The 18,679-nt window shown below is 48.0% G+C and overlaps 1 long non-coding RNA gene across 1 annotated transcript in view; it reads right to left on the minus strand.

Moving 5' to 3' along the window:
• Positions 1-227: 227 nt before the first annotated feature.
• The window catches only part of LOC144689826 (uncharacterized), a 34,778-nt gene continuing 16,326 nt past the window's right edge, over positions 228-18,679 (minus strand). Inside the window, exon 3 of the long non-coding RNA XR_013578723.1 lies at positions 228-1,168. This is a non-coding gene — a long non-coding RNA (uncharacterized LOC144689826). The remainder of the gene's footprint in view (positions 1,169-18,679) is intronic.

The raw sequence follows: 18,679 nt of genomic DNA on the forward strand, positions 1-18,679 counted from the left end.
ATAAGCTGGTTTAAGGTGGGGGGGTGGGGGGAGAGAGAAGTTGAGGGTGTGGTGATTGTGGAGATAAGCAAGCAGTGATAGGAGCAGATAATCAAAAGATGTCACAGACAAAAGGATCAAAGAGGTGTTGAAGGTGGTGATATTTGTCTAAGAAAAGTGCTAAAATTCTACTCCACCGATTCTGCCAGACCTGCTGAGTTTTTCCAGGTAATTCTGTTTTTGTTTTATCAGCATCTCAGTTTGGAAAGACAACTTTGAAACAAATATCTGATATATAGAGCACAATGTTTTTCAAAGTTCTTTTCTAGTTCATTTGATGTCCCGAGCTTAAGTTGCCAGCACACGTTTTCTTTGAAGTGGGATTTTCATTGTTCTATTGCTTTGTGCATCATAACCTCAGCTAATTATTCTTCAAACTGCATTTGAATTATCTATTCTGTATTAACAACTATTACTTAGCCAATCCTCCTCAATTTTTTCTTGTCTTAAAAAACACCAATGTGATCTTATTTTCCTGTACAATAAGAATCCGGAATTCACACTATGCAAGTAACTACTCGCTTGGAATAATGTAAGTATCATCGTTTTCATTATTTGGTTGGCCGGTATAGTTACAGTACACAGCTGAATCATTCATTGATGGGTTATTTTCGTAAATAGCCTCATCATAATCCATGGGCTGGGAAAACTGACATGTCTGATGATCTGCAGGTGATTCGTATCCAGGTTTCATCACATATTCCTCAGCTCGGCTAACGGGACCAATCATAACATTCTCATAATTAGATTGAGTCGAATATAGTGCGTGGTTGACTTGGTGTGTTGGAGAGGTGTTTGAACTACAATACTGCTCTATGGAACAATCAGCAGCTGCCTGAGGATTGCAGACGTATTGTTGCTGAACATCTTGTGTTGTATCCAGTTTAATGGATCTGGTCCTCGTCAACATTTTTGGGAAATTAAAACCTTTTGATCTAGTGTGTACAAAGCACCAGATCAAAAGTCCAGCAATACCAAGCAATACCAGTAAGTGGATGACGATTAAAATAACTTTAATGCTTTCCCCATGGGTTTGTTCAGTGGTAGACAATGCAGGTGTAGTAGTATTGCTTGTAGTATCCTTGAGGCAAATAAAGACTACGAGCATTAAATCTCTTGGGATAAGCATCTAAAATACAAAAGAAAAATATTCTGTAATTTAGAAGTCACATTTTGTCTTTTTTTTGTACTTAAGTGATTTCAGTTAACTTCCATGTTGACACCTGCTGTTACCACTCTTAACGATCTTCTCAGTAGCGCGGGAGGGTAACACATCCTTTAGATATCCTCCTACCCTACATGGCTAGGCTATATTTGGAAACTTTCTGATAATGAGCAGGTACATAAACCAAAACAATATGTTGGTATCTCAGTGTTGAAAAATTCAAGCTCAGAGTTTGGACACTAGTGTGAACAACCCCTATAGGGGCAATTTTAATCCTATCTTCATGTTGGAAACTGAAGAGTAAACATTGATCAGGTGATTTACCTGCTAACATTGTACACTGATGCCATTGTTATCTATTTTAATGTGCTTGTTGGAGCAGGCAGCAAGGACACTTGCCTGAAGTCAGTGGGATCCTCCATTAAATATGGGTGAGAAAAATTGGTTGCAATAGGGCCCATTTTTTGGGGGCATTGCATGTTCCCAAAGAGCACCAAAGCAGCATATGCAGCATGCACATGCTTGTGACATAGGCACTGGGAGGCATCTTGGTGCAGACATTACTGTGTGTGCATTGAATGTCTGCCGGAGATATGCAGAGAAGGCATACTGTGGCATCAATCAGGATCCAACATTGATTTGACCCCAGTACTGCCATTTGACAGCTCAACATTCCAGCTATACCCTGTCTTAAGCTGTACAGCTGAACATGCATTCAGCAGCAGGAAGGAGAAGTGGTGCTATTTAAAGGGATAAATAAATGCTTGCAGGCTAGTTGCTGGTTGATCTCTGCTTGCTGTTGCTACAATTCTACACATTTTTGGAGCTTTCCCTAATTATTTCATGTTTCAAAAGTCTAGAGAAAGTGGTGTGGCAGGCATTGAAGGACTGTTTGCTGACTTCAAGGCCAGAATTTCCATGAATGAGGCTAAATGAGGTGACAGGTGCACCCACCCCGCTGGCTGGAATGGCGGGAACTCGTGCCCGATAATGCTGTTGGAGCCTCGCTAATTATACAAAGGCGCCTATTGGTCAGAAATACCTGGCAGTTCGGGAGCTGATTCATCTGCCCGCCGTCAGCTGGTGGGTTCGAAGGTCCGGGTGTCATATTTAAAGGCCAGTCCAACACACAATCTCATTCTCTCCAGCCCACCAGAGATGTCTGGCAGCCAGAAGAGAAAGGCCAAGAACCTGAACAGGAAGGCAGTACCCGCTTCACGCACCAGGCTCTCCAGGCCTTTGTCAGAGGGGTGCAGGCACAAAGGCATGTGCTCTATTCCAGGGGTGACTGCAGGAAGCACAGCAGCCTCATCTCTCCGGCCTGGGAGGCCCTCGTGGAGCAAGTCAGCGTGGCTGGCACCCACACCCGCAGTGCCATTGAGTGCAGGAAGAGGATGGATGATCTCATCCGCTCCACCAGGGTAAGTCATCCTTCAACTCCCTACAATATCAAACTCTCATCATGGCATCATGCACTGAAACGGCTACTCTCTTCAGGGGTCTCACGCAACCATTAGCAGGGGACACATATCAACACCTATTCTTTCACTGACACTTTCACATCAGCACCATCCCATCTATCATTATATAAAAGCAAAATACCGCGGATGCTGGAAATCTGAAATATAAACAGAAGATGCTGGAAAAACTCAGCAGATCTGGCAGCATCTGTGGAGAGAGAAACAGAGTTAATGTTTTGAGCCTGTATGACTCTTCTTTGGAGCCATCTATCATGTTGATCCCATCTCCACACGTCATCCTCTAGTCCTTCTGGGGAGGGCTCACCACACACAGGGGACATGCACCTCACCCAACCTCTGCTCCATCCCTTCTCATCACACGCCTTTCTTTCTTCTTCATACAGACCAAGCTAGTGCACAACAGTCACGGGAGATCGCAGACCGGGAGAGGGACGGCCGACATAATTGCCCTCACTGAGTTTGAGGAGGCTGCAGCTAAGCTGTTTGGAGAGGACAGGGATCGCTCCTCTGGGGAAGGGGAGATTGGCCTCTCCCACCAACCTCGTATAGATCACAGCTCCATCACCTCATCAAATCCTAACATTCACAGTGAGTCACGTGCAGTCTTTATCTAGCTCATGCTCATTAACTGAAACCCTATTTTCTATTTCCTAGGCACCAGCAGATTGAGGCCCCCATGCCAGTCCAGCACCAGTGCGAGCCCCAGACTTCATCCAAAGAGGGAGCTCTGGAAGAACCGTCACAGCACTCACACGCACCCTCCACCAGCTCACAGATACACACATCGGTGGGGCACAGCCATAGATTAGGCTCAGGCTGAATTTCTGGGGAACACCTTACTGGCGGGTCCCTGCAGCAGTCGGAGGCAGGGACAGCCCAGGTCTCTGGCACTTGAAGGGCTGCTGGAGACCAGCCACTTGATCAGCCTGAGTCAGATGGTGAGCCTCTGGAAGCAGCCGCTAAATCAATGCAGGAGTTGCAATGACAGGTGGCGGCACATCAGACAGGGACTCGACAGTCACACAGCAGACTAGAGCGAACGATGGAGGAGTCCGTCCACGTTCTGTCTGATATTGTAGCTCCGACACGTGAGCACCTCGAGGTCACCATGGGAACGCTGGCAACCACCCATGAAGACCTGGGTCCAGCAAGTTTTGCCGAATTTGTGCTTGGCCCTGCACCCCATGGCCACACACCCTGGTAGGTACCGTCAAGATTTACGCGATTTGGAGATGCGGCCATATTCCCCCACTGAACTTTATTCTTCCTGGAACCTGTCAGCAATTAACGTATCATGGGCATGTCTTCCTTCCTCCACGGTGTGATTGCGCTCATACTGACCCTCAGCAAACTCGTGAGGTTCCTGTGCCTCCAGATCTTCATCCTCCGATGAGCTCTTATCTTCCTCCAGTTCATCCTCTGGCAGGGGTTCACCCCTTTGCAGTGCCAGATTGTGAAAGGTGCAACACACTGTGATGATGTGGGAAACCCTGTTGGGAGTGTATTGGAGTGAGCCACCTGAGTGGTGCAAGCATCTGAAACGCATCTTCAGAAGCCCTATGGTCTGCTCTATAAAGGAGCGTGTGGAGCTGTGAGCAGCATTGTAAATCGCCTTGTAATGACTCTGAGGGTGATGCACCAGTGTCATCAGCCAGCGTTTCAGTGGGTACCCTTTATCCCCAAGCAGCCCTCCCTGCAGATGTAATGGCCCCTCGAAAATCTTAGGTACCTGGGAGTGACACAAAGTGTAAGAGTCATGACAACTCTCAGGGAACCATGCACAAATGTGCAGTATGTGCTTCTGGTGATCACACACCAGTTGTACATTGATGTAATGATAGCCCTTGCGATTTATAAAAATTAGGGCCTGCAGCCATGGAGCCTATATAGTCACATGGGTGCTGTCTATTGCATCCTGCACACTTGGGAAGCCTGAGATGGCAGTGAAGGCAGTGAATCCCACAGCCTGGCTATCTTTGTCCAGAGCAAACCTGACATAATGATGGGCCTTCCTGTAAAGGGCATCTGTGACCTTCTTTATACAGCGATGTGTTGCTGACTGAGGGATGCTGTACAGGTCGCCTATTGATCCTTGGAAAGAACCAGAGGCCAAGAAATTGAGTGCTGCAGTCTCCTTGAAAGCCATTGGCAGGGGATACCCTCCAACTCCACATGGCATCAGGTCTTCATGAAGAATGTGGCATATGTGATGTACCAGAACTCGGGACAAGCACAGACGTACACGACATTGCCTCTCACTCATTTGTAAATAGGAGACTCTTCTGTGATTAAACCCTAGGTATGGCGAGTCACCCCAGTTGTCTGGATCTCTCCTCCTGACCCTCATGTTCATGCTGTGGCTCCTCTTGGCCATGTCCCTCCTGCTGGAGCTGTGTGCAGAATCACCTCTCCCTCCTTCACCTCCTCCATTGCATTAGGACCCTGACAAAGGCAGCATTGAGCCCTGGATCCATATATGCTTTTGCCTACTCTCTGAAAGGAAACATTGAAGATATTAATGAGTCAAGGGGCAAGAAAGTGTAGCTCAGAGGATGACATATTTGGAGACTGTAAGTGTCCATAGTTTTTTCTGTCCTACTTGCATGTTGGCTGATGCCGCTTTGTCCCTGGGACACTAGGACACACATCGAGGTGACTAAGATGGCATCGCAGATATATAACATCCTGAGCCCTGCATGGGCTGCTAAAGGTTCAGTGAGATGAGCGACCCAACCTATCTCTGTGATTCAATCTCTGATATGACATGTTAATGACCAATCAGTTGCTCATGGTCAATAAATGGATGCCCTTTGGCCCATTAGGAGTGTCAATTCTGGTGAGCATGTGACAGGCCTTCATTAATGGAATGCCATATATGATACAGCTGTGCCTCCTTCACTTTTGCCTGCATTCCCAATTTCTACATTCCTATGTGTTAGTCTTGAGATGCAGATGCAAAGCCACTGAGTTCTGAGTAGCCCTTTAACAGTGCTGATGAAGCTACTGGCTTTAAGTGGCTTTCTTCACAAGGAGGCCTTCCTACTTTCTTTCTAAGCAGATTCCTGCTCACTCCTGCGGCAGCAAGGGGTTAGAGGGCAATGCCAGAAAGGCCCGCCTGGCGCTTGCCCTTCCCCCTCCCTGCCATTCCACAGCCTTCCCTCCTAGTTGACCCCTTTGTGTTCACCCTTCTCCCTCACTGCCATTCCACAGCCTTCCCTTCCCATTGTCCCCCTCGTGTTCAGTAACCCCACCTTCGCCTCACAGCCCACCCTGTGGTTGAAATGCTAATTTCTGAAAGTAGAGGCCTGCATGAGTACCATAGCACTGTGGTGTTCTTTGGGACAATCTAGGCAAAGAGCAGGAGCTGACCAACCTTACAGCCCCAGCAGTGTGACAGCAACAAGACCAGTGCAGCGCTATGGCAGGTAGGCTATATATGTCCCACTCACCTCAAAAGTTACCGGCGAACTGAGGTCCGACTTGTCCATGTCACCCCTTTTCAAATAGGTTTGGGGTCAACGCAATTTCCCGCTGGCGTGAAGCCAGATTGGAAGGCCTGACAAGATTCTGGCAAGCAGTTGTGTTAATGAGCATTCATGACATGTTAATGAATGCAAATGACGTTCGCACCACTAGTCAGTGGGATAACTGACCGCCATAAACACACCATCGGGAGAATCGCAACTTGTTTTTACGACAGCAGATTTGTGACCTTTTTCCTGCAGCAGGGCAAGGATCACATAAACCATGACAATGAACTTCTATGCATCCAGCTCCTTGCAGGTGCAGCTGGAGATGTTTACAACATCTCAGTTTGCCAAACAGGAAACGCTGAGGATGTCTACCTCGAAGAGAATTAATTTTATTTTATTCTGTCTTTCAAGAGACAAATATACGGAACAAGCACAAGAGTTTGTTGGGTTGCAGGTGGCCCCATGTTGCAGAGTGCAGTGACTGCACGCATAGAAACATAGGAACAGGAGTTAGCCATTTTGCTCCTTGAATCTGTTCTGCCATTCAATGAGATCATGGCTGACCTGTGACCTAACTCCATGTACCTCACTTTACCCCAGATCCCTCATTATATTTGGATAACAAAAATCCATCAATTTCAGATTTAAAATTAACATTTGATTTAGCGTCAATTGCTATTTGCAGAAGAGAGTTCTAAGCTTCTACTACCCTTTGTATGTGGAAATGTTTCCTAATTTCACTCCTGATTGGTCTGGCTTTAATTTTTAGACTAGGCCACCTAGACTCCCCAACCAGGGGAACTAGTTTTTCTCTGTCTACTCTTTCTGTTCTCTTAATAGATTGAAAAGTTTCAATTAAATGACCCCTTGTCCTTCCTAAATTCCAGGGAATGCAACCCTAATTTGTGTAATCCCTCCTCCTCATCTAATCCTTGAAGCCCAGAGCTGAATTTTCATCACCCGCTGAAGGTGAGAATTGGGTCGTGAAATACTGAACTTGGGTTATTTTTGCGCTGGAAAAATAATTTTCTTGTGGTCTCCTGACCCAGCACCATTTTCATATGGTTTTTTGGCAGGTTGGGAAGGCCTTGGGTGCAAAACACATTTGCACCTCTTCCAAGGTTGAGGTTCCCATTGTGAAGACCACAGGAAAATTGTATTTCCTCCTGCAAGCTATTCCCATGTGTTGATGTAAGCCCTAAAATCTTCTTGGAGAATTCATGACTAATGGGGTAAGCCTACTGAGAAATTGGGAACATTCTGAAAGGTAAGTGTAAAATGTTTTGATGTCTTCAGATGTCACTATTAGATGTTGAGTGATAATGTTGGTGTGTTTTACTGATTCGTCATAGGGACCTGTCCTGCAAAGGTAGGTTAACCTTTACGTTGACTAGTATTATGTAATTGTTGTCATGCATCACAGTAATTTTCAAAATGTCAAAAGTGCCATAATGTATTAAAGCATGTAAAAACATCCTTCCAACCTCTGCTATCATGTCTTGTGCTGTGATTCAAATCAAATGACAGTTCTGGCTGTTCAAAAATATCTGCTTTTAAAAGTTGAAAAAAAATCTCTGCACTCACTTCCCTCCATTGATTGACAGGCACTCTGCTTTATAACGGAAATGGGATACCGTTCTGTTCTGCCAGTTTCAGGCAATGTAGCTGGAAGCTTTTGTTATGACAGCTGCAGTCATTATGAAAGCTTGGCTGGGTTTCAAATGGCGCACTGGCTTCAGCTCAGCAGATGATTTACTGGTCCAAGAACGGTTGAAATTTTAAGAAGCTATAATAACACAATATGCCTTTGTGTAGTTTCTTATTTGTTTGCAAGCCTAATAGATACTTAATCAATGATAGTGGGCAGAATTTTCCGTTCCCACTGGCGTCAGGCATCTTCAGTGGCGTGAGCGGACCATATGGTGAGAAGGCCAAAAATCAGTTTCACGATGTCGTGAAACCAATTTGCGATCATCTGCACAGCCCGTCAATGGCAGGATGCGTTACCCGCCAATGAAGGTTGGGAACCTCATTGTAATATACCAGCATACCATTATATGGTAGGCCGCTAGGCTCATCCCCCAACGCTGGATCGTCCGACCAGGTCAGTGTGATTGCATGCCAAAGTGCTTCACAACAGTATATAAAAGTCGTGCACATGGTGGGCTGCAAATTGAGGGGAACTCGGAGGTGAGTGCACAGTAACGTTGCAGAGTGCTCATGAGGGATGCCTGTTGGACTTCAAGGTTTAGGCGCCTTGTGAGGTGGGCAAAGACTGCCCTGTGGATGAGGCGACTTGCGGGGAGACAAACACGGCACTGCGGTTGAAGGTAGTGCATTAGCAAGTGTGGGGTGGGGGAGGGGTTGGGCGAGGGAAGTGGCCACACATTAGGGACACCTTGTATAAAGTGACCATTCCTCTGCAACTCAGACAGTTCAGGAGTAGCCACATTGATATGATTGGAGTCGGGCCTCTAGCTTATCTGCCCACTCAAACAATACAGAGGCCTGAAAGTGCCACCAAATGTACCAAAGCTTTTTACCCCTTGGGCACAGACTGCAAACTATTGAACATTTTAGAAAACAGTTGGATGACTTGGCACATCATACAATCTCGTTGCTAAAGCTGGCCATGGAGCAGTCACTAGTGGAGGCGCTGCTAGCCCCTTGCAATGTGATCACCCCGGTTTGGACCAGTCTCCCCTATGGTTCAAGCTGACAACGTATCCTTGCAGCGCAGGTTAAGAGAATGTCTGTGCCTGTGCTGAGAGCACAGCATGCAGTCCAGTGGGCAAAGCTGCTGCCAATCGGTCGGCTGGAGTGGGGTGGAGATGGATGGGGTTTTGGGCAGCCATGCTGCGCACTAATCTTTGGCCATCCAAATGTTGGCTAGCACTCCCCAGGATGCGTTAAGTGGCCTTCAGGCTTAACCAAGAGAGGTTCTTAGTACACCCGTGCTAACCCACGCATCTCGCTCTTTCATTCTGCAGAAGGAGCATGGAGCCTGGTGAACTAGCGGAATGCCTCATGGCATACAGAGAGTGAAGACGATGGAGAAGAGAGTGATTGAGGCCCTGGCTGCACAGATAGAGGAGCAGCATCCTCTGGATGAAGGAGCGGCTGGGGCTCCTGTCTGCGCAGAGGGAGAAGCAACAGCCTCTGGAAGAGGGGCGGCTGGGGCTCCTGCACACGCCGCCGAAAAACCACAGCGAGCCATCTCTGGTTGGTGTCTAGCTAGACCCAGGGTCTATAGACACCGCCTTTCATTCCTGCAGATGACCGAGAACCAGTATCGCTGAAGACTGTGCATGTCTAGGGAACTGGTCGGTCACATTTGTGAGCTACTGCATGATTTGGTGTCACGTGGACATGGAGGGCATCCACTGCCAGTGGTTGTGTAGGTGACAGCGGCGCTCAATTTCTATACCAGCGGCTCCTTTCAGGGCTGCACAGGTTATCACAAGCCTCCACCCACAAATGCATCCATGAGGTCACAGATGCCACCTTCACAAGGGCACACAGCTTTGTGCATTTCACCTGGGATCAGGAGAACCAGGATGCAAGAGCAATTGGATTTACCCAGATCTCAAGTTTCCCACAGGTGCCGTCGACTGCACACGCCTGGCGCTCAAGTCTCTGCCGCAACAAGGGGTCAACTACATCAGCTGCAAGGGTTTCTATTCGCTGCACATGCAGCTGATGTGCGACTACCACAAACACACCCTGCAGATCTGAGCATGGTTTTCCAGGGAGTGTGCATGAATCCTACATTCTCTGTCGGTCACAGATTCCTGAAGTCTTCTAGGGTCCACAGAAGTTGCAGGGATGAGCTATCGGGGACAAAGGCTACCTGCAGAGAATGTGGTTGATGACAATTGTGTGGTGGCCTCAGACTGCAGCAGAGCGAAGGTATAACGAGGCTTATGCTGCAACTTGCAGCTTGGTGGAGCAAACCATCTGGATGTTGAAGATGAGGTTCTGGTGCCTGGACCAGTCTGGAGGAGCTCTGCAATATAGTCCACAGAGGGTGTCACACATTGTCGTTGGTTGCTGTGCCATTTACAACCTGGTGCTGCGATACGGAGAGGAGGTGGCTAAGGAGGAATTGCAGGAGCTGGATGCCTCTGATGAGGAAGATGTCAATCGGGATGAGGGTGACGAGGTCCTCGAAAGTGACGGTGATGGCGATGAGGCCATCGAACAGGTCAGACGAGGCAGGCGCTCTTGGGAGGCCCTCATAACTGCTAGATTTGTGGAAGATGATGATGACATGTAATGAGGAGATACCATAAGATCCTCACATTGCATCTATGATTGTTTACATCTATGAATGTTTGACTCCAGCCTGGCTTATGGCAACGCACATACCCACTGTGATAATGCTCCTGTCATGGAGATGCAGCGGAGGACCTAATAGTCACTCAATTGCAGGAGGATGATGATGACATGCAGTGAGGACACTTCATAGATCTTCACATTGCCTCTGAGAATGTCTGACTCTGGTCTGGCCGAGGGCAGCTCGCTTACGCTCTGTGATCAGGGTCATGTCATAGAGATGCAGCCATGAAAATTTATAAGCATATGATCCTTTGTCCGCCTTCAGCACTTGAGCCCTTCAGGAGCACAGTTTCACTGGTCACAGATGCTTTGGAGATGGGGGCCAGCCCCACCTTAAAGGTGCTGAGAGCACACAGAGAGAATGACGGAACTCTATGATGCCTGCCGACAACATTCTGGCAGCAATGACAAGCACCATCGATGTGCAGGCATCAGTAATGTTTCCAGGGAGTGTGAGGCTGGACCATCACTGTGGTCTGAAGGCTGCACAAAGCACAGGGGAGAGGCCCTGGACTGAGACATCTGCCTTTATCTTTTGTAGAAAGGTTTCACATCTGAGTGACAAGACCACTACTCCTCAGATCAAGGAACCATAGGCAGGGAGACATTCTTGGGAGTTTATTGACAATAGCGAACATTATGTACAAGTGATTAACACCTGTGCCCAGGCTGTGCAACTACATCTCCTTAACCTTCCTAAACCTGCCACTATGTCTTAGTGTTCCCCATACACCCACAGCAGAGGTGGAGGCGGCCTGTTGACTGCTACGCACTGTCTGTAACGACCTTGGTGGGGGTCCTCTGGAGGGCTGAGACCTCAAGGGCCCTGGTCTGCTTTCGGGGTCCTGCTGTTTGGCAGTGGCAACCTCCTCAGCCTGTGGAGCTGGAGCTGCTGGGGTCACAGGAAGAGGGGATTCGGATGGGCCGGACACTCCTGGAGTCACCTGGATGGATGGCCCCAGAGGGTATACCTGCTGATGCTCCTCCCTAAGGGTGCCCAAGGGCCCCTGCTTGACTCCTTGAGGAGAAGGGGTAGCTGGAGTGGGATTGGGCTGCCCCACACCCCTCTCGTGTTGACACTGTTGGAGGCCAACTATGGCATCAGCGATGGAGTTCAGTCCGTGTAGCAGTGCTGGAGCGATAACCTGGACCAAGGTCTCCATAGAGGCTGCATCCTACCAGTGTTGACCTCAGTGCGTTGGCATGCCGGTGCTATCACTTCAGACTGAAGGTGGATGGACTCCTTAATCGTGCCTTGCAATCTGAGGAGTGCAGCAGACATCCCTTCCTGATGTTCCCGAGCTTGCCTTTGCAGCTCTAGCAACTGTGACATGACCGAGTCCAGAGGCTCCTCATCTGATTTGGACTCAGCAACATTCTGGCCTCCAGCAGTCCTCTGAGTGCCAGACACCTGGGAATTCCCTGCTGCCGCCTGCTGTGGATCAGACAGTGATGTGCTCACCAGATTGTGATCCGGGGGCTACTGGCATGGGTGAGCACTGTGATGGGTATTCAGGAAGTTTTAGCAGATTCCTCTTCTGAACTTCCCTCGGGGCTTGCTTGGAGGCCTTGGGTCATGGACTCCCTTGGCAGTTTCCCAGAAAGAAAGGGGAGCTAATTAGTGCATGGCAATGGCCTGTGAGACAGGGCACATCACTCACAGCATGGTTGTCTGATGGATGTTGCACTGCTGGATCCTCACTTATTAGAGTACCATTGACCTCACCGTCAGCACAGGAATGGTCCAGAACCCCGCCTGCCAGTTGGATGGCCCTGTTTTCAAACTCCTTGAGAACTTTGATTTCTGCCATTCCTCCACTGGTCTGCGACTCCTCCCTCTTGTTGTGTGCCAGCTTGTCCTGCATAACTAGAGATGGAGACAGTGTAAGCAGGATGCCTGCCAGGCCAGATGATAAGTATGCCTGGCATGTGTGGGTGGTGAGTGGTCCAATTGACGGGATGAGGACAATGACTGAGTGTGAGAGAGTGAATGGTGATGTCCCTTGAGCTGGCAGTGAGTGAGATCCCTGTAGATGTGTGATGAGGTTTGTGAGTGTACGAGTTGAGAGTGATGAGAAGAGTGACTTCCCCTGGTGGAATGGAGGAGTTCATTCATCCTCTTGTGGCACTGGGTGCCTGTCCTCTTTGCAGGGCATTGGCACTGACCGCCGCTGCCACTGCCTCCCAAGTTGGATTAGTGAGTTTGCTGCCCATCCTGCGGTCAGAGTGGGGATAGAGGACATCACGGCGAGCCTCCACTACATTCAAAAGGTGCTCGAGGCATGCTTCATTGAATCAGGGGGCTGCTGTCTTTTTGCCTTTCGGGGTCATGTCTTCTTTGCAGCAGTTGTGGGCTGGAAGCACTGAGAGGTGCGTGCAGCTGCACTTTAAATATGGCGCCCAGTGTGATGAAGCGGTGAGATGATATCATGGCGGGTGAATGAAAGCCTGCCCGTCATGGAAATGCCGTGTTTCCTGGGAATGCATAGTTAATGTGGAGGGTCTGGGACGATACGGCGTGAAAAGCCGCCATTGCAGCCGGCGGGTACAACGTTGTTTTACCCGCCCGCTAACATACTTCTGCAAATCTGGGATGATTCCACCCAGTGTGTTTGAATTCAAGATTTTATTAGGTTGTTAGAGGTTTATTTTTTCCCGTTGATTTTAAAATAATTTCCATTGTTATTGCTTAGCTCCTGAGTATTGCACAAAGTTCATAGCAGGTGAGGGACTATGGTGGATACATGTGGGTCATAGACGTAGCCTGGGATGGTATGGGGGATCTGACGGTGCATGGGGTGACATGGGGGATCTGAGGGTGCATAGGGTGACATGGGGGATCTGAGGGCGCATGGATGTGACATGGGGTGGATGGTGGGTGAGGGATCATAGATATAGCATTGGCAATCTGAGTGGACATGGGATGTCATGGTGTAGATTGGGGGTGAGCAGGTATGGAGGTGGCATGATCAATATGGGTGTTATGGGGTGGGTAGGGGTGAGGAGGTTGCGGGGTGAGGATTAGGGTGCCTTTGACCAGTGTTGGGAGCTGGGCTGCTGTGTTGGCAAACCAAGGCAGGCCTTCTAACTGGTCCACCTCCACACCTACACTCCTCATGCATTCTATCACAGCTCGCAAAATGCATTGTGAACCTGATCCCTGTGTGAAAAGACAAAAATCCCAGGCAAAGTCACACATGAGAATGCATTTTAGATTGCACAAAATTGCGCAGGTGGGGTTTTGCTGAGCCCACACAAAAATGTGGAACTAGGAATCATTCAAGTAACTCTACACAGTGCTCTGTCCAAGGCTAAGATATCTTTCCTAAGCTGCGGTGCCCAGAACTGCTCATAGTACTCCAGGTACGGTCTAATGGTGGATTTGTATAGTTAAAGCATGACTTCCAGTGCCAGGGATTCCAGTTCTCGAGATGTATGAATCTAGCATTCCATTAACCTTTTTGATTATTTTCTATAACTAGACATGACATTTTAATGATCTATGCATCTGGACCCCCAAAGCCTCTTTGGACCTCCACTGTTCTTAGCTTTTCACCATTTAGAAAGTATCCTGTTCTATCCTATTAGGTCCAAAGTGAATTAACTCACATTCACCTACATTGAAATCTATTTGCCAAAGTTTTTCTCCTTCACTCAGACTATCAATGACCATTAAACCATTGTCGATTGTTGTAAAAACCCATCTGGCTCACTAATGCCCTTTAGGGAAGGAAATCTGTTGTCCTTACCTGGTCTGGCCTACATGTGACTCCAGACACACAGCAATTTGGCTGACTCTTAAATGCCCTCAGAAATGACCTAGCAAGCCACTCAGTTGCATCAAACCACTACAAAGTCACAAAAAAGGAATGAAACCGAACAGACCACCCGGCATCGACCTAGACACCGGAAACGACAATGGCAAACTCAGCCCTGTCAACCCTGCAAAGTCCTCCTTGCTAACATCTGGGGGCTAGTGCCAAAATTGGGAGAGCTGTCTCATAGACTAGTGAAGCAACAGCCTGACATAGTCATCCTCACAGAATCATACCTTAAAGGTAATGTCCCAGACACCACCATCACCATCCCTGGGTATGTCCTGTTCCATCGGCAGGACAGACCCAGCAGAGGAGGCGGCACAGTTGTATACTGTCAGGAGGAAGTTGCCCTGGGAGTCCTCAACATTGACTCCGGAACCCAAGAAGTCTCATGGCATCAGGTCAAACCTCCTGCTGATCACCATGTACTGCCCTCCCCCAGCTGATGAATTAGTGCTCCTCAATGTTGAACAACACTTGGAGGAAGCACTGAGGGCGGCAAGGGTGCAGAATGTATTCTGGGTGGGGGACATCAATGTCTATCACCAAGAGTGGCTCGGTAGCACCACTACTGACCGAGCTGGTCGAGTCCTAAAGGACATAGCTGCTAGATTGGGTCTGCAGCAGGTGGTGAGGGAACCAACAACAGCCTAACATCAGTAGTGGGGAAAATGCTAGAGTCTATTATAAAAGAGATCATTACAGAACACTTGGAAAGCATTAACAGGATCAGACAAAGTCGGCAAGGGTTTATGAAAGGGAAATCATGCTTAACTAATCTACTGGAGTTTTTTGAGGATGTAACTAGTAGAATAGATAAGGGAGAACCAGTGGATGTGGTGTATTTGGATTTCAAGAAGGATTTTGATAAGGTCCCACATAAGAGGCTAGTGGGAAAAATTAAAGCACATGGGATTGGGGGTAATATACTAGCATGGATTGAGAATTGGTTTACAGACCGGAAACAGAGGGTGGGAATAAATGGGTCTTTTTCCCGGATGGCAGGCGGTGACTAGTGGTGTACCAGAGGGATCAGTGCTCAGGACAGGGATCAGTGCTCAGGCCCCAGCTATTCATGATATATATAAATGACTTGGATGAGGGAACTAAATGCAATATTTCCAAGTTTGCTGATGACACAAAACTGGGTGGGTTGTGAGCTGTGAGGAGGATGCAAGGAGGATTCAGAGTGATTTAGACAAGTTGTGTGTGTGGGCAAACACATGGCAGATGCAGGATAACATGGATAAATGTGAAGTTAAATGCTTCGGTGTGAAAAACAGAAAGGCAGAGTATTATTTAAATGGTGACATATTGGGAAATATGGATGTACGAAGATATCTGGGTGTCCTTGTACACCAGTCAATGAAAGTAAACAGGCAGGTGCAGCAAGCAATTAGGAAGGCAAATGGTATGTTAGACCATAAGACCATAAGACATAGGAGCAGAAATTCGGCCATTCGGCCCATCGAGTCTGCTCCGCCATTCAATCATGGCTGATAAGTTTCTCAACCCCATTCTCCCGCCTTCTCCCCGTAACCTTTGATCCCCTTACCAATCAAGAACCTATCTATCTTGGTCTTAAATACACTCAATGACCTGGCCTCCACAGCCTTCTGTGGCAATGAATTCCATAGGTTCACCACTCTCTGGCTAAAGAAGTTTCTCCCCATCTCTGTTCTAAAAGGTCTTCCCTTTACTTTGAGGCTGTGCCCTCGGGTCCTAGTCTCTCCTACTAATGAAAACATCTTCCCCACATCCACTCTATCCAGGCCTTTCGGTATTCTGTAAGTTTCAATCAGATCCCCCCTCATCCTTCTAAACTCCATCGAGTATATACCCAGAGTCCTCAAATGTTCCTCATATGTTAAGCCTTTCATTCCTGGGATCATTCTCGTGAACCTCCTCTGGACCCTCTCCAGGGCCAGCACATCCTTCCTGAGATACGGGGCCCAAAATTGCTCACAATATTCTAAATGTGGTCTGACCAGAGCCTTATAAAGCCTTATGTTGGCCTTCATTGCAAGAGGATTTGAGTTCAGAAGTAGGGGTGTCTACTGCAGTTATACAGGGCCTTAGTGAGACCACACCTGGAGTATTGTGTGCAGTTTTGGTCTCCCTGCCTAAGAAAGGATATACTTGCCACAGAGGGAGTGCAGCGAAGGTTCACCAGGCTGATACCGGGGCTGGTAGGACTGTTGTATGAGGAGAGATTGTTTCGACTGGGCCTGTATTCACTTGAGTTTAGAAGAATGAAAGGGGATCTGATTGAAACGTATAAAATTCTAACAGAGCTAGACAGACTAGATGCAGGGAGGATGTTTCCCCTGGTTGGGGAGTCTAGAACCAGGGGCCACAGTCTCAGGATATGGGGCAGGCCATTTAGGACTGCGATGAGGAAAGATTTCTTCAGAGGGTGGTCAACATATGGAATTCTCTACCACAAAAGGCTGTGAAGGCCAGGTCACTGAGTATATTCAAGAAAGAAATTGATAATATTTTGGATATTAGGGGCATCAAGTGGTATAGAGAGAAAGTGGGAGTATGGCGTTGAGATAGAGGATCAGCCATGATCATATTGAATGGTGGAGCAGGCTCGAAGAGCCGAATGGCCTACTCCTTCTCCTAGTTTCTATGTTTCTATACAAGAGGGAAAAACACACTTGTCCTCATCCTTAACAACCTGCCTGCTGCAGATGCATCTGTCCATAACAATATCGGTAAGAATGACCACCACACAATCCTTGTGGAGGCGAAGTCCCGCCTTCAGATTGAGGATACCCTCTATCGTGTTGTGTGGCACCACCACCGTGCTAAATGGGATAGATTTCTAACAGAACTGACAACTCAAGACTGGGCATCCATGAGGAGCTGTGGGCCATCAGCAGCAGCAGAATTGCACTCGAACATAATCTGTAACCTCATGGCCCGGCATATACCCCACTCTACCATTACCATCAAGCCAGGGGATCAACTCTAGTTCAATGAAGATTGCAGGAGGGCATGTCAGGAGCAGCACCAGGCTGAGGTCTCAACCTGGTGAAGCTAAAACAACACAGGACTACTTGCATGCCAGACAGCATAAGGAACAAGTGATAGACAGAGTTAAGCGATCCCACAACCAACGGATCAGATCTAAACTCTGCAGCCCTGTCACATCCCATTCTGAATGGTGGTGGACAATTAAATAACTCACTGGAGGAGGAGGCTCCAGAAATATCCCCATCCTCAATGATGGGGGAGCCCAGCACATGAGTGCAAAAGATAAGGCTAAAGCATTTGCAACAATCTTCAGCCAGAATAGCTGAGTGGATGATCCATCTCAGTGTCCTCCAGAGGTCCCCAGCATCACAGATGCCAGTGTTCAGCCAATTCGATTCACTCCACATGATATCAAGAAACTGCTGAAGGCACTGGATGCGACAAAGGTTATGGGCCTTGACAATATTCCATCAATAATACTGAAGACTTGTGCTCCAGATATTACCGTGCCCCTAGACAAGCTGTCCCAGTACTGCTACAACACAGGCATCTACCTGGCTAGTTGGAAAATTGCCCAAGTATGTCCTGTACTGAAAACGCAGGACATCTTCAGCTGCTTCATCAATGACCTTCCTTCCATCATAAGGTCAGAAGTGGGGATGTTCGCTGATGATTGCACAATGTTCAGCACCATTTGTGACTCCTCAAATAATGAAGCAGTTCATGTCCAAATGCAGCAAGGCCTGGACAACATCCAGACTTGGGCTGGCAAGTGGCAAGTAACATTCATGCCACACAAGTGCCAGGCAATGACCATCTCCAACAAGAGAGAATCCAACCATCGCCCCTTGATGTTCATGGCAATACCATCACTGAATCCCCCGCTATCAACATCCTGGGGGTTACCATTGACCAGAAACTGAACTGGACTAGCCATATAAATACTGTGGCTACAAGAGCAGGTCAGAGGCTAGGCACCATGCAATGAGTAACTCACCTCCTGACTCCCCAAAGCCTGCCTATTATCTACAAGGCACAAGTCAGGACTTTGATGGACTATTCCCCACTTGTCTGGATGAGTGCAGCTCCCACAACACTCAAGAGGTTTGACACCATCCAGGACAAAGCAGCCCACTTGATTGGCACCACGTCTACAAACATTCGCTCCCTTCACTACCAATGCACAGGAGCAGCAGTGTGTACCATCTAAAAGACGCACTGCAGGAATTCACCAAGGCTCCTTCGACAGCATCTTCCAAACCCAGGACCATTACCATCTAGAAGGACAAGGGCAGTAAATAGATGGGAACACTGCCACCTGGAAGTTCCCCTCTAAGTCACCCATCGTCCTGACTTGGAAATATATCGCCATTCCTTCACTGT

The sequence above is a fragment of the Cetorhinus maximus genome, chromosome 1 (genome assembly GCF_964194155.1).
Source record: "Cetorhinus maximus chromosome 1, sCetMax3.hap1.1, whole genome shotgun sequence".
NCBI lineage: Eukaryota > Metazoa > Chordata > Chondrichthyes > Lamniformes > Cetorhinidae > Cetorhinus > Cetorhinus maximus.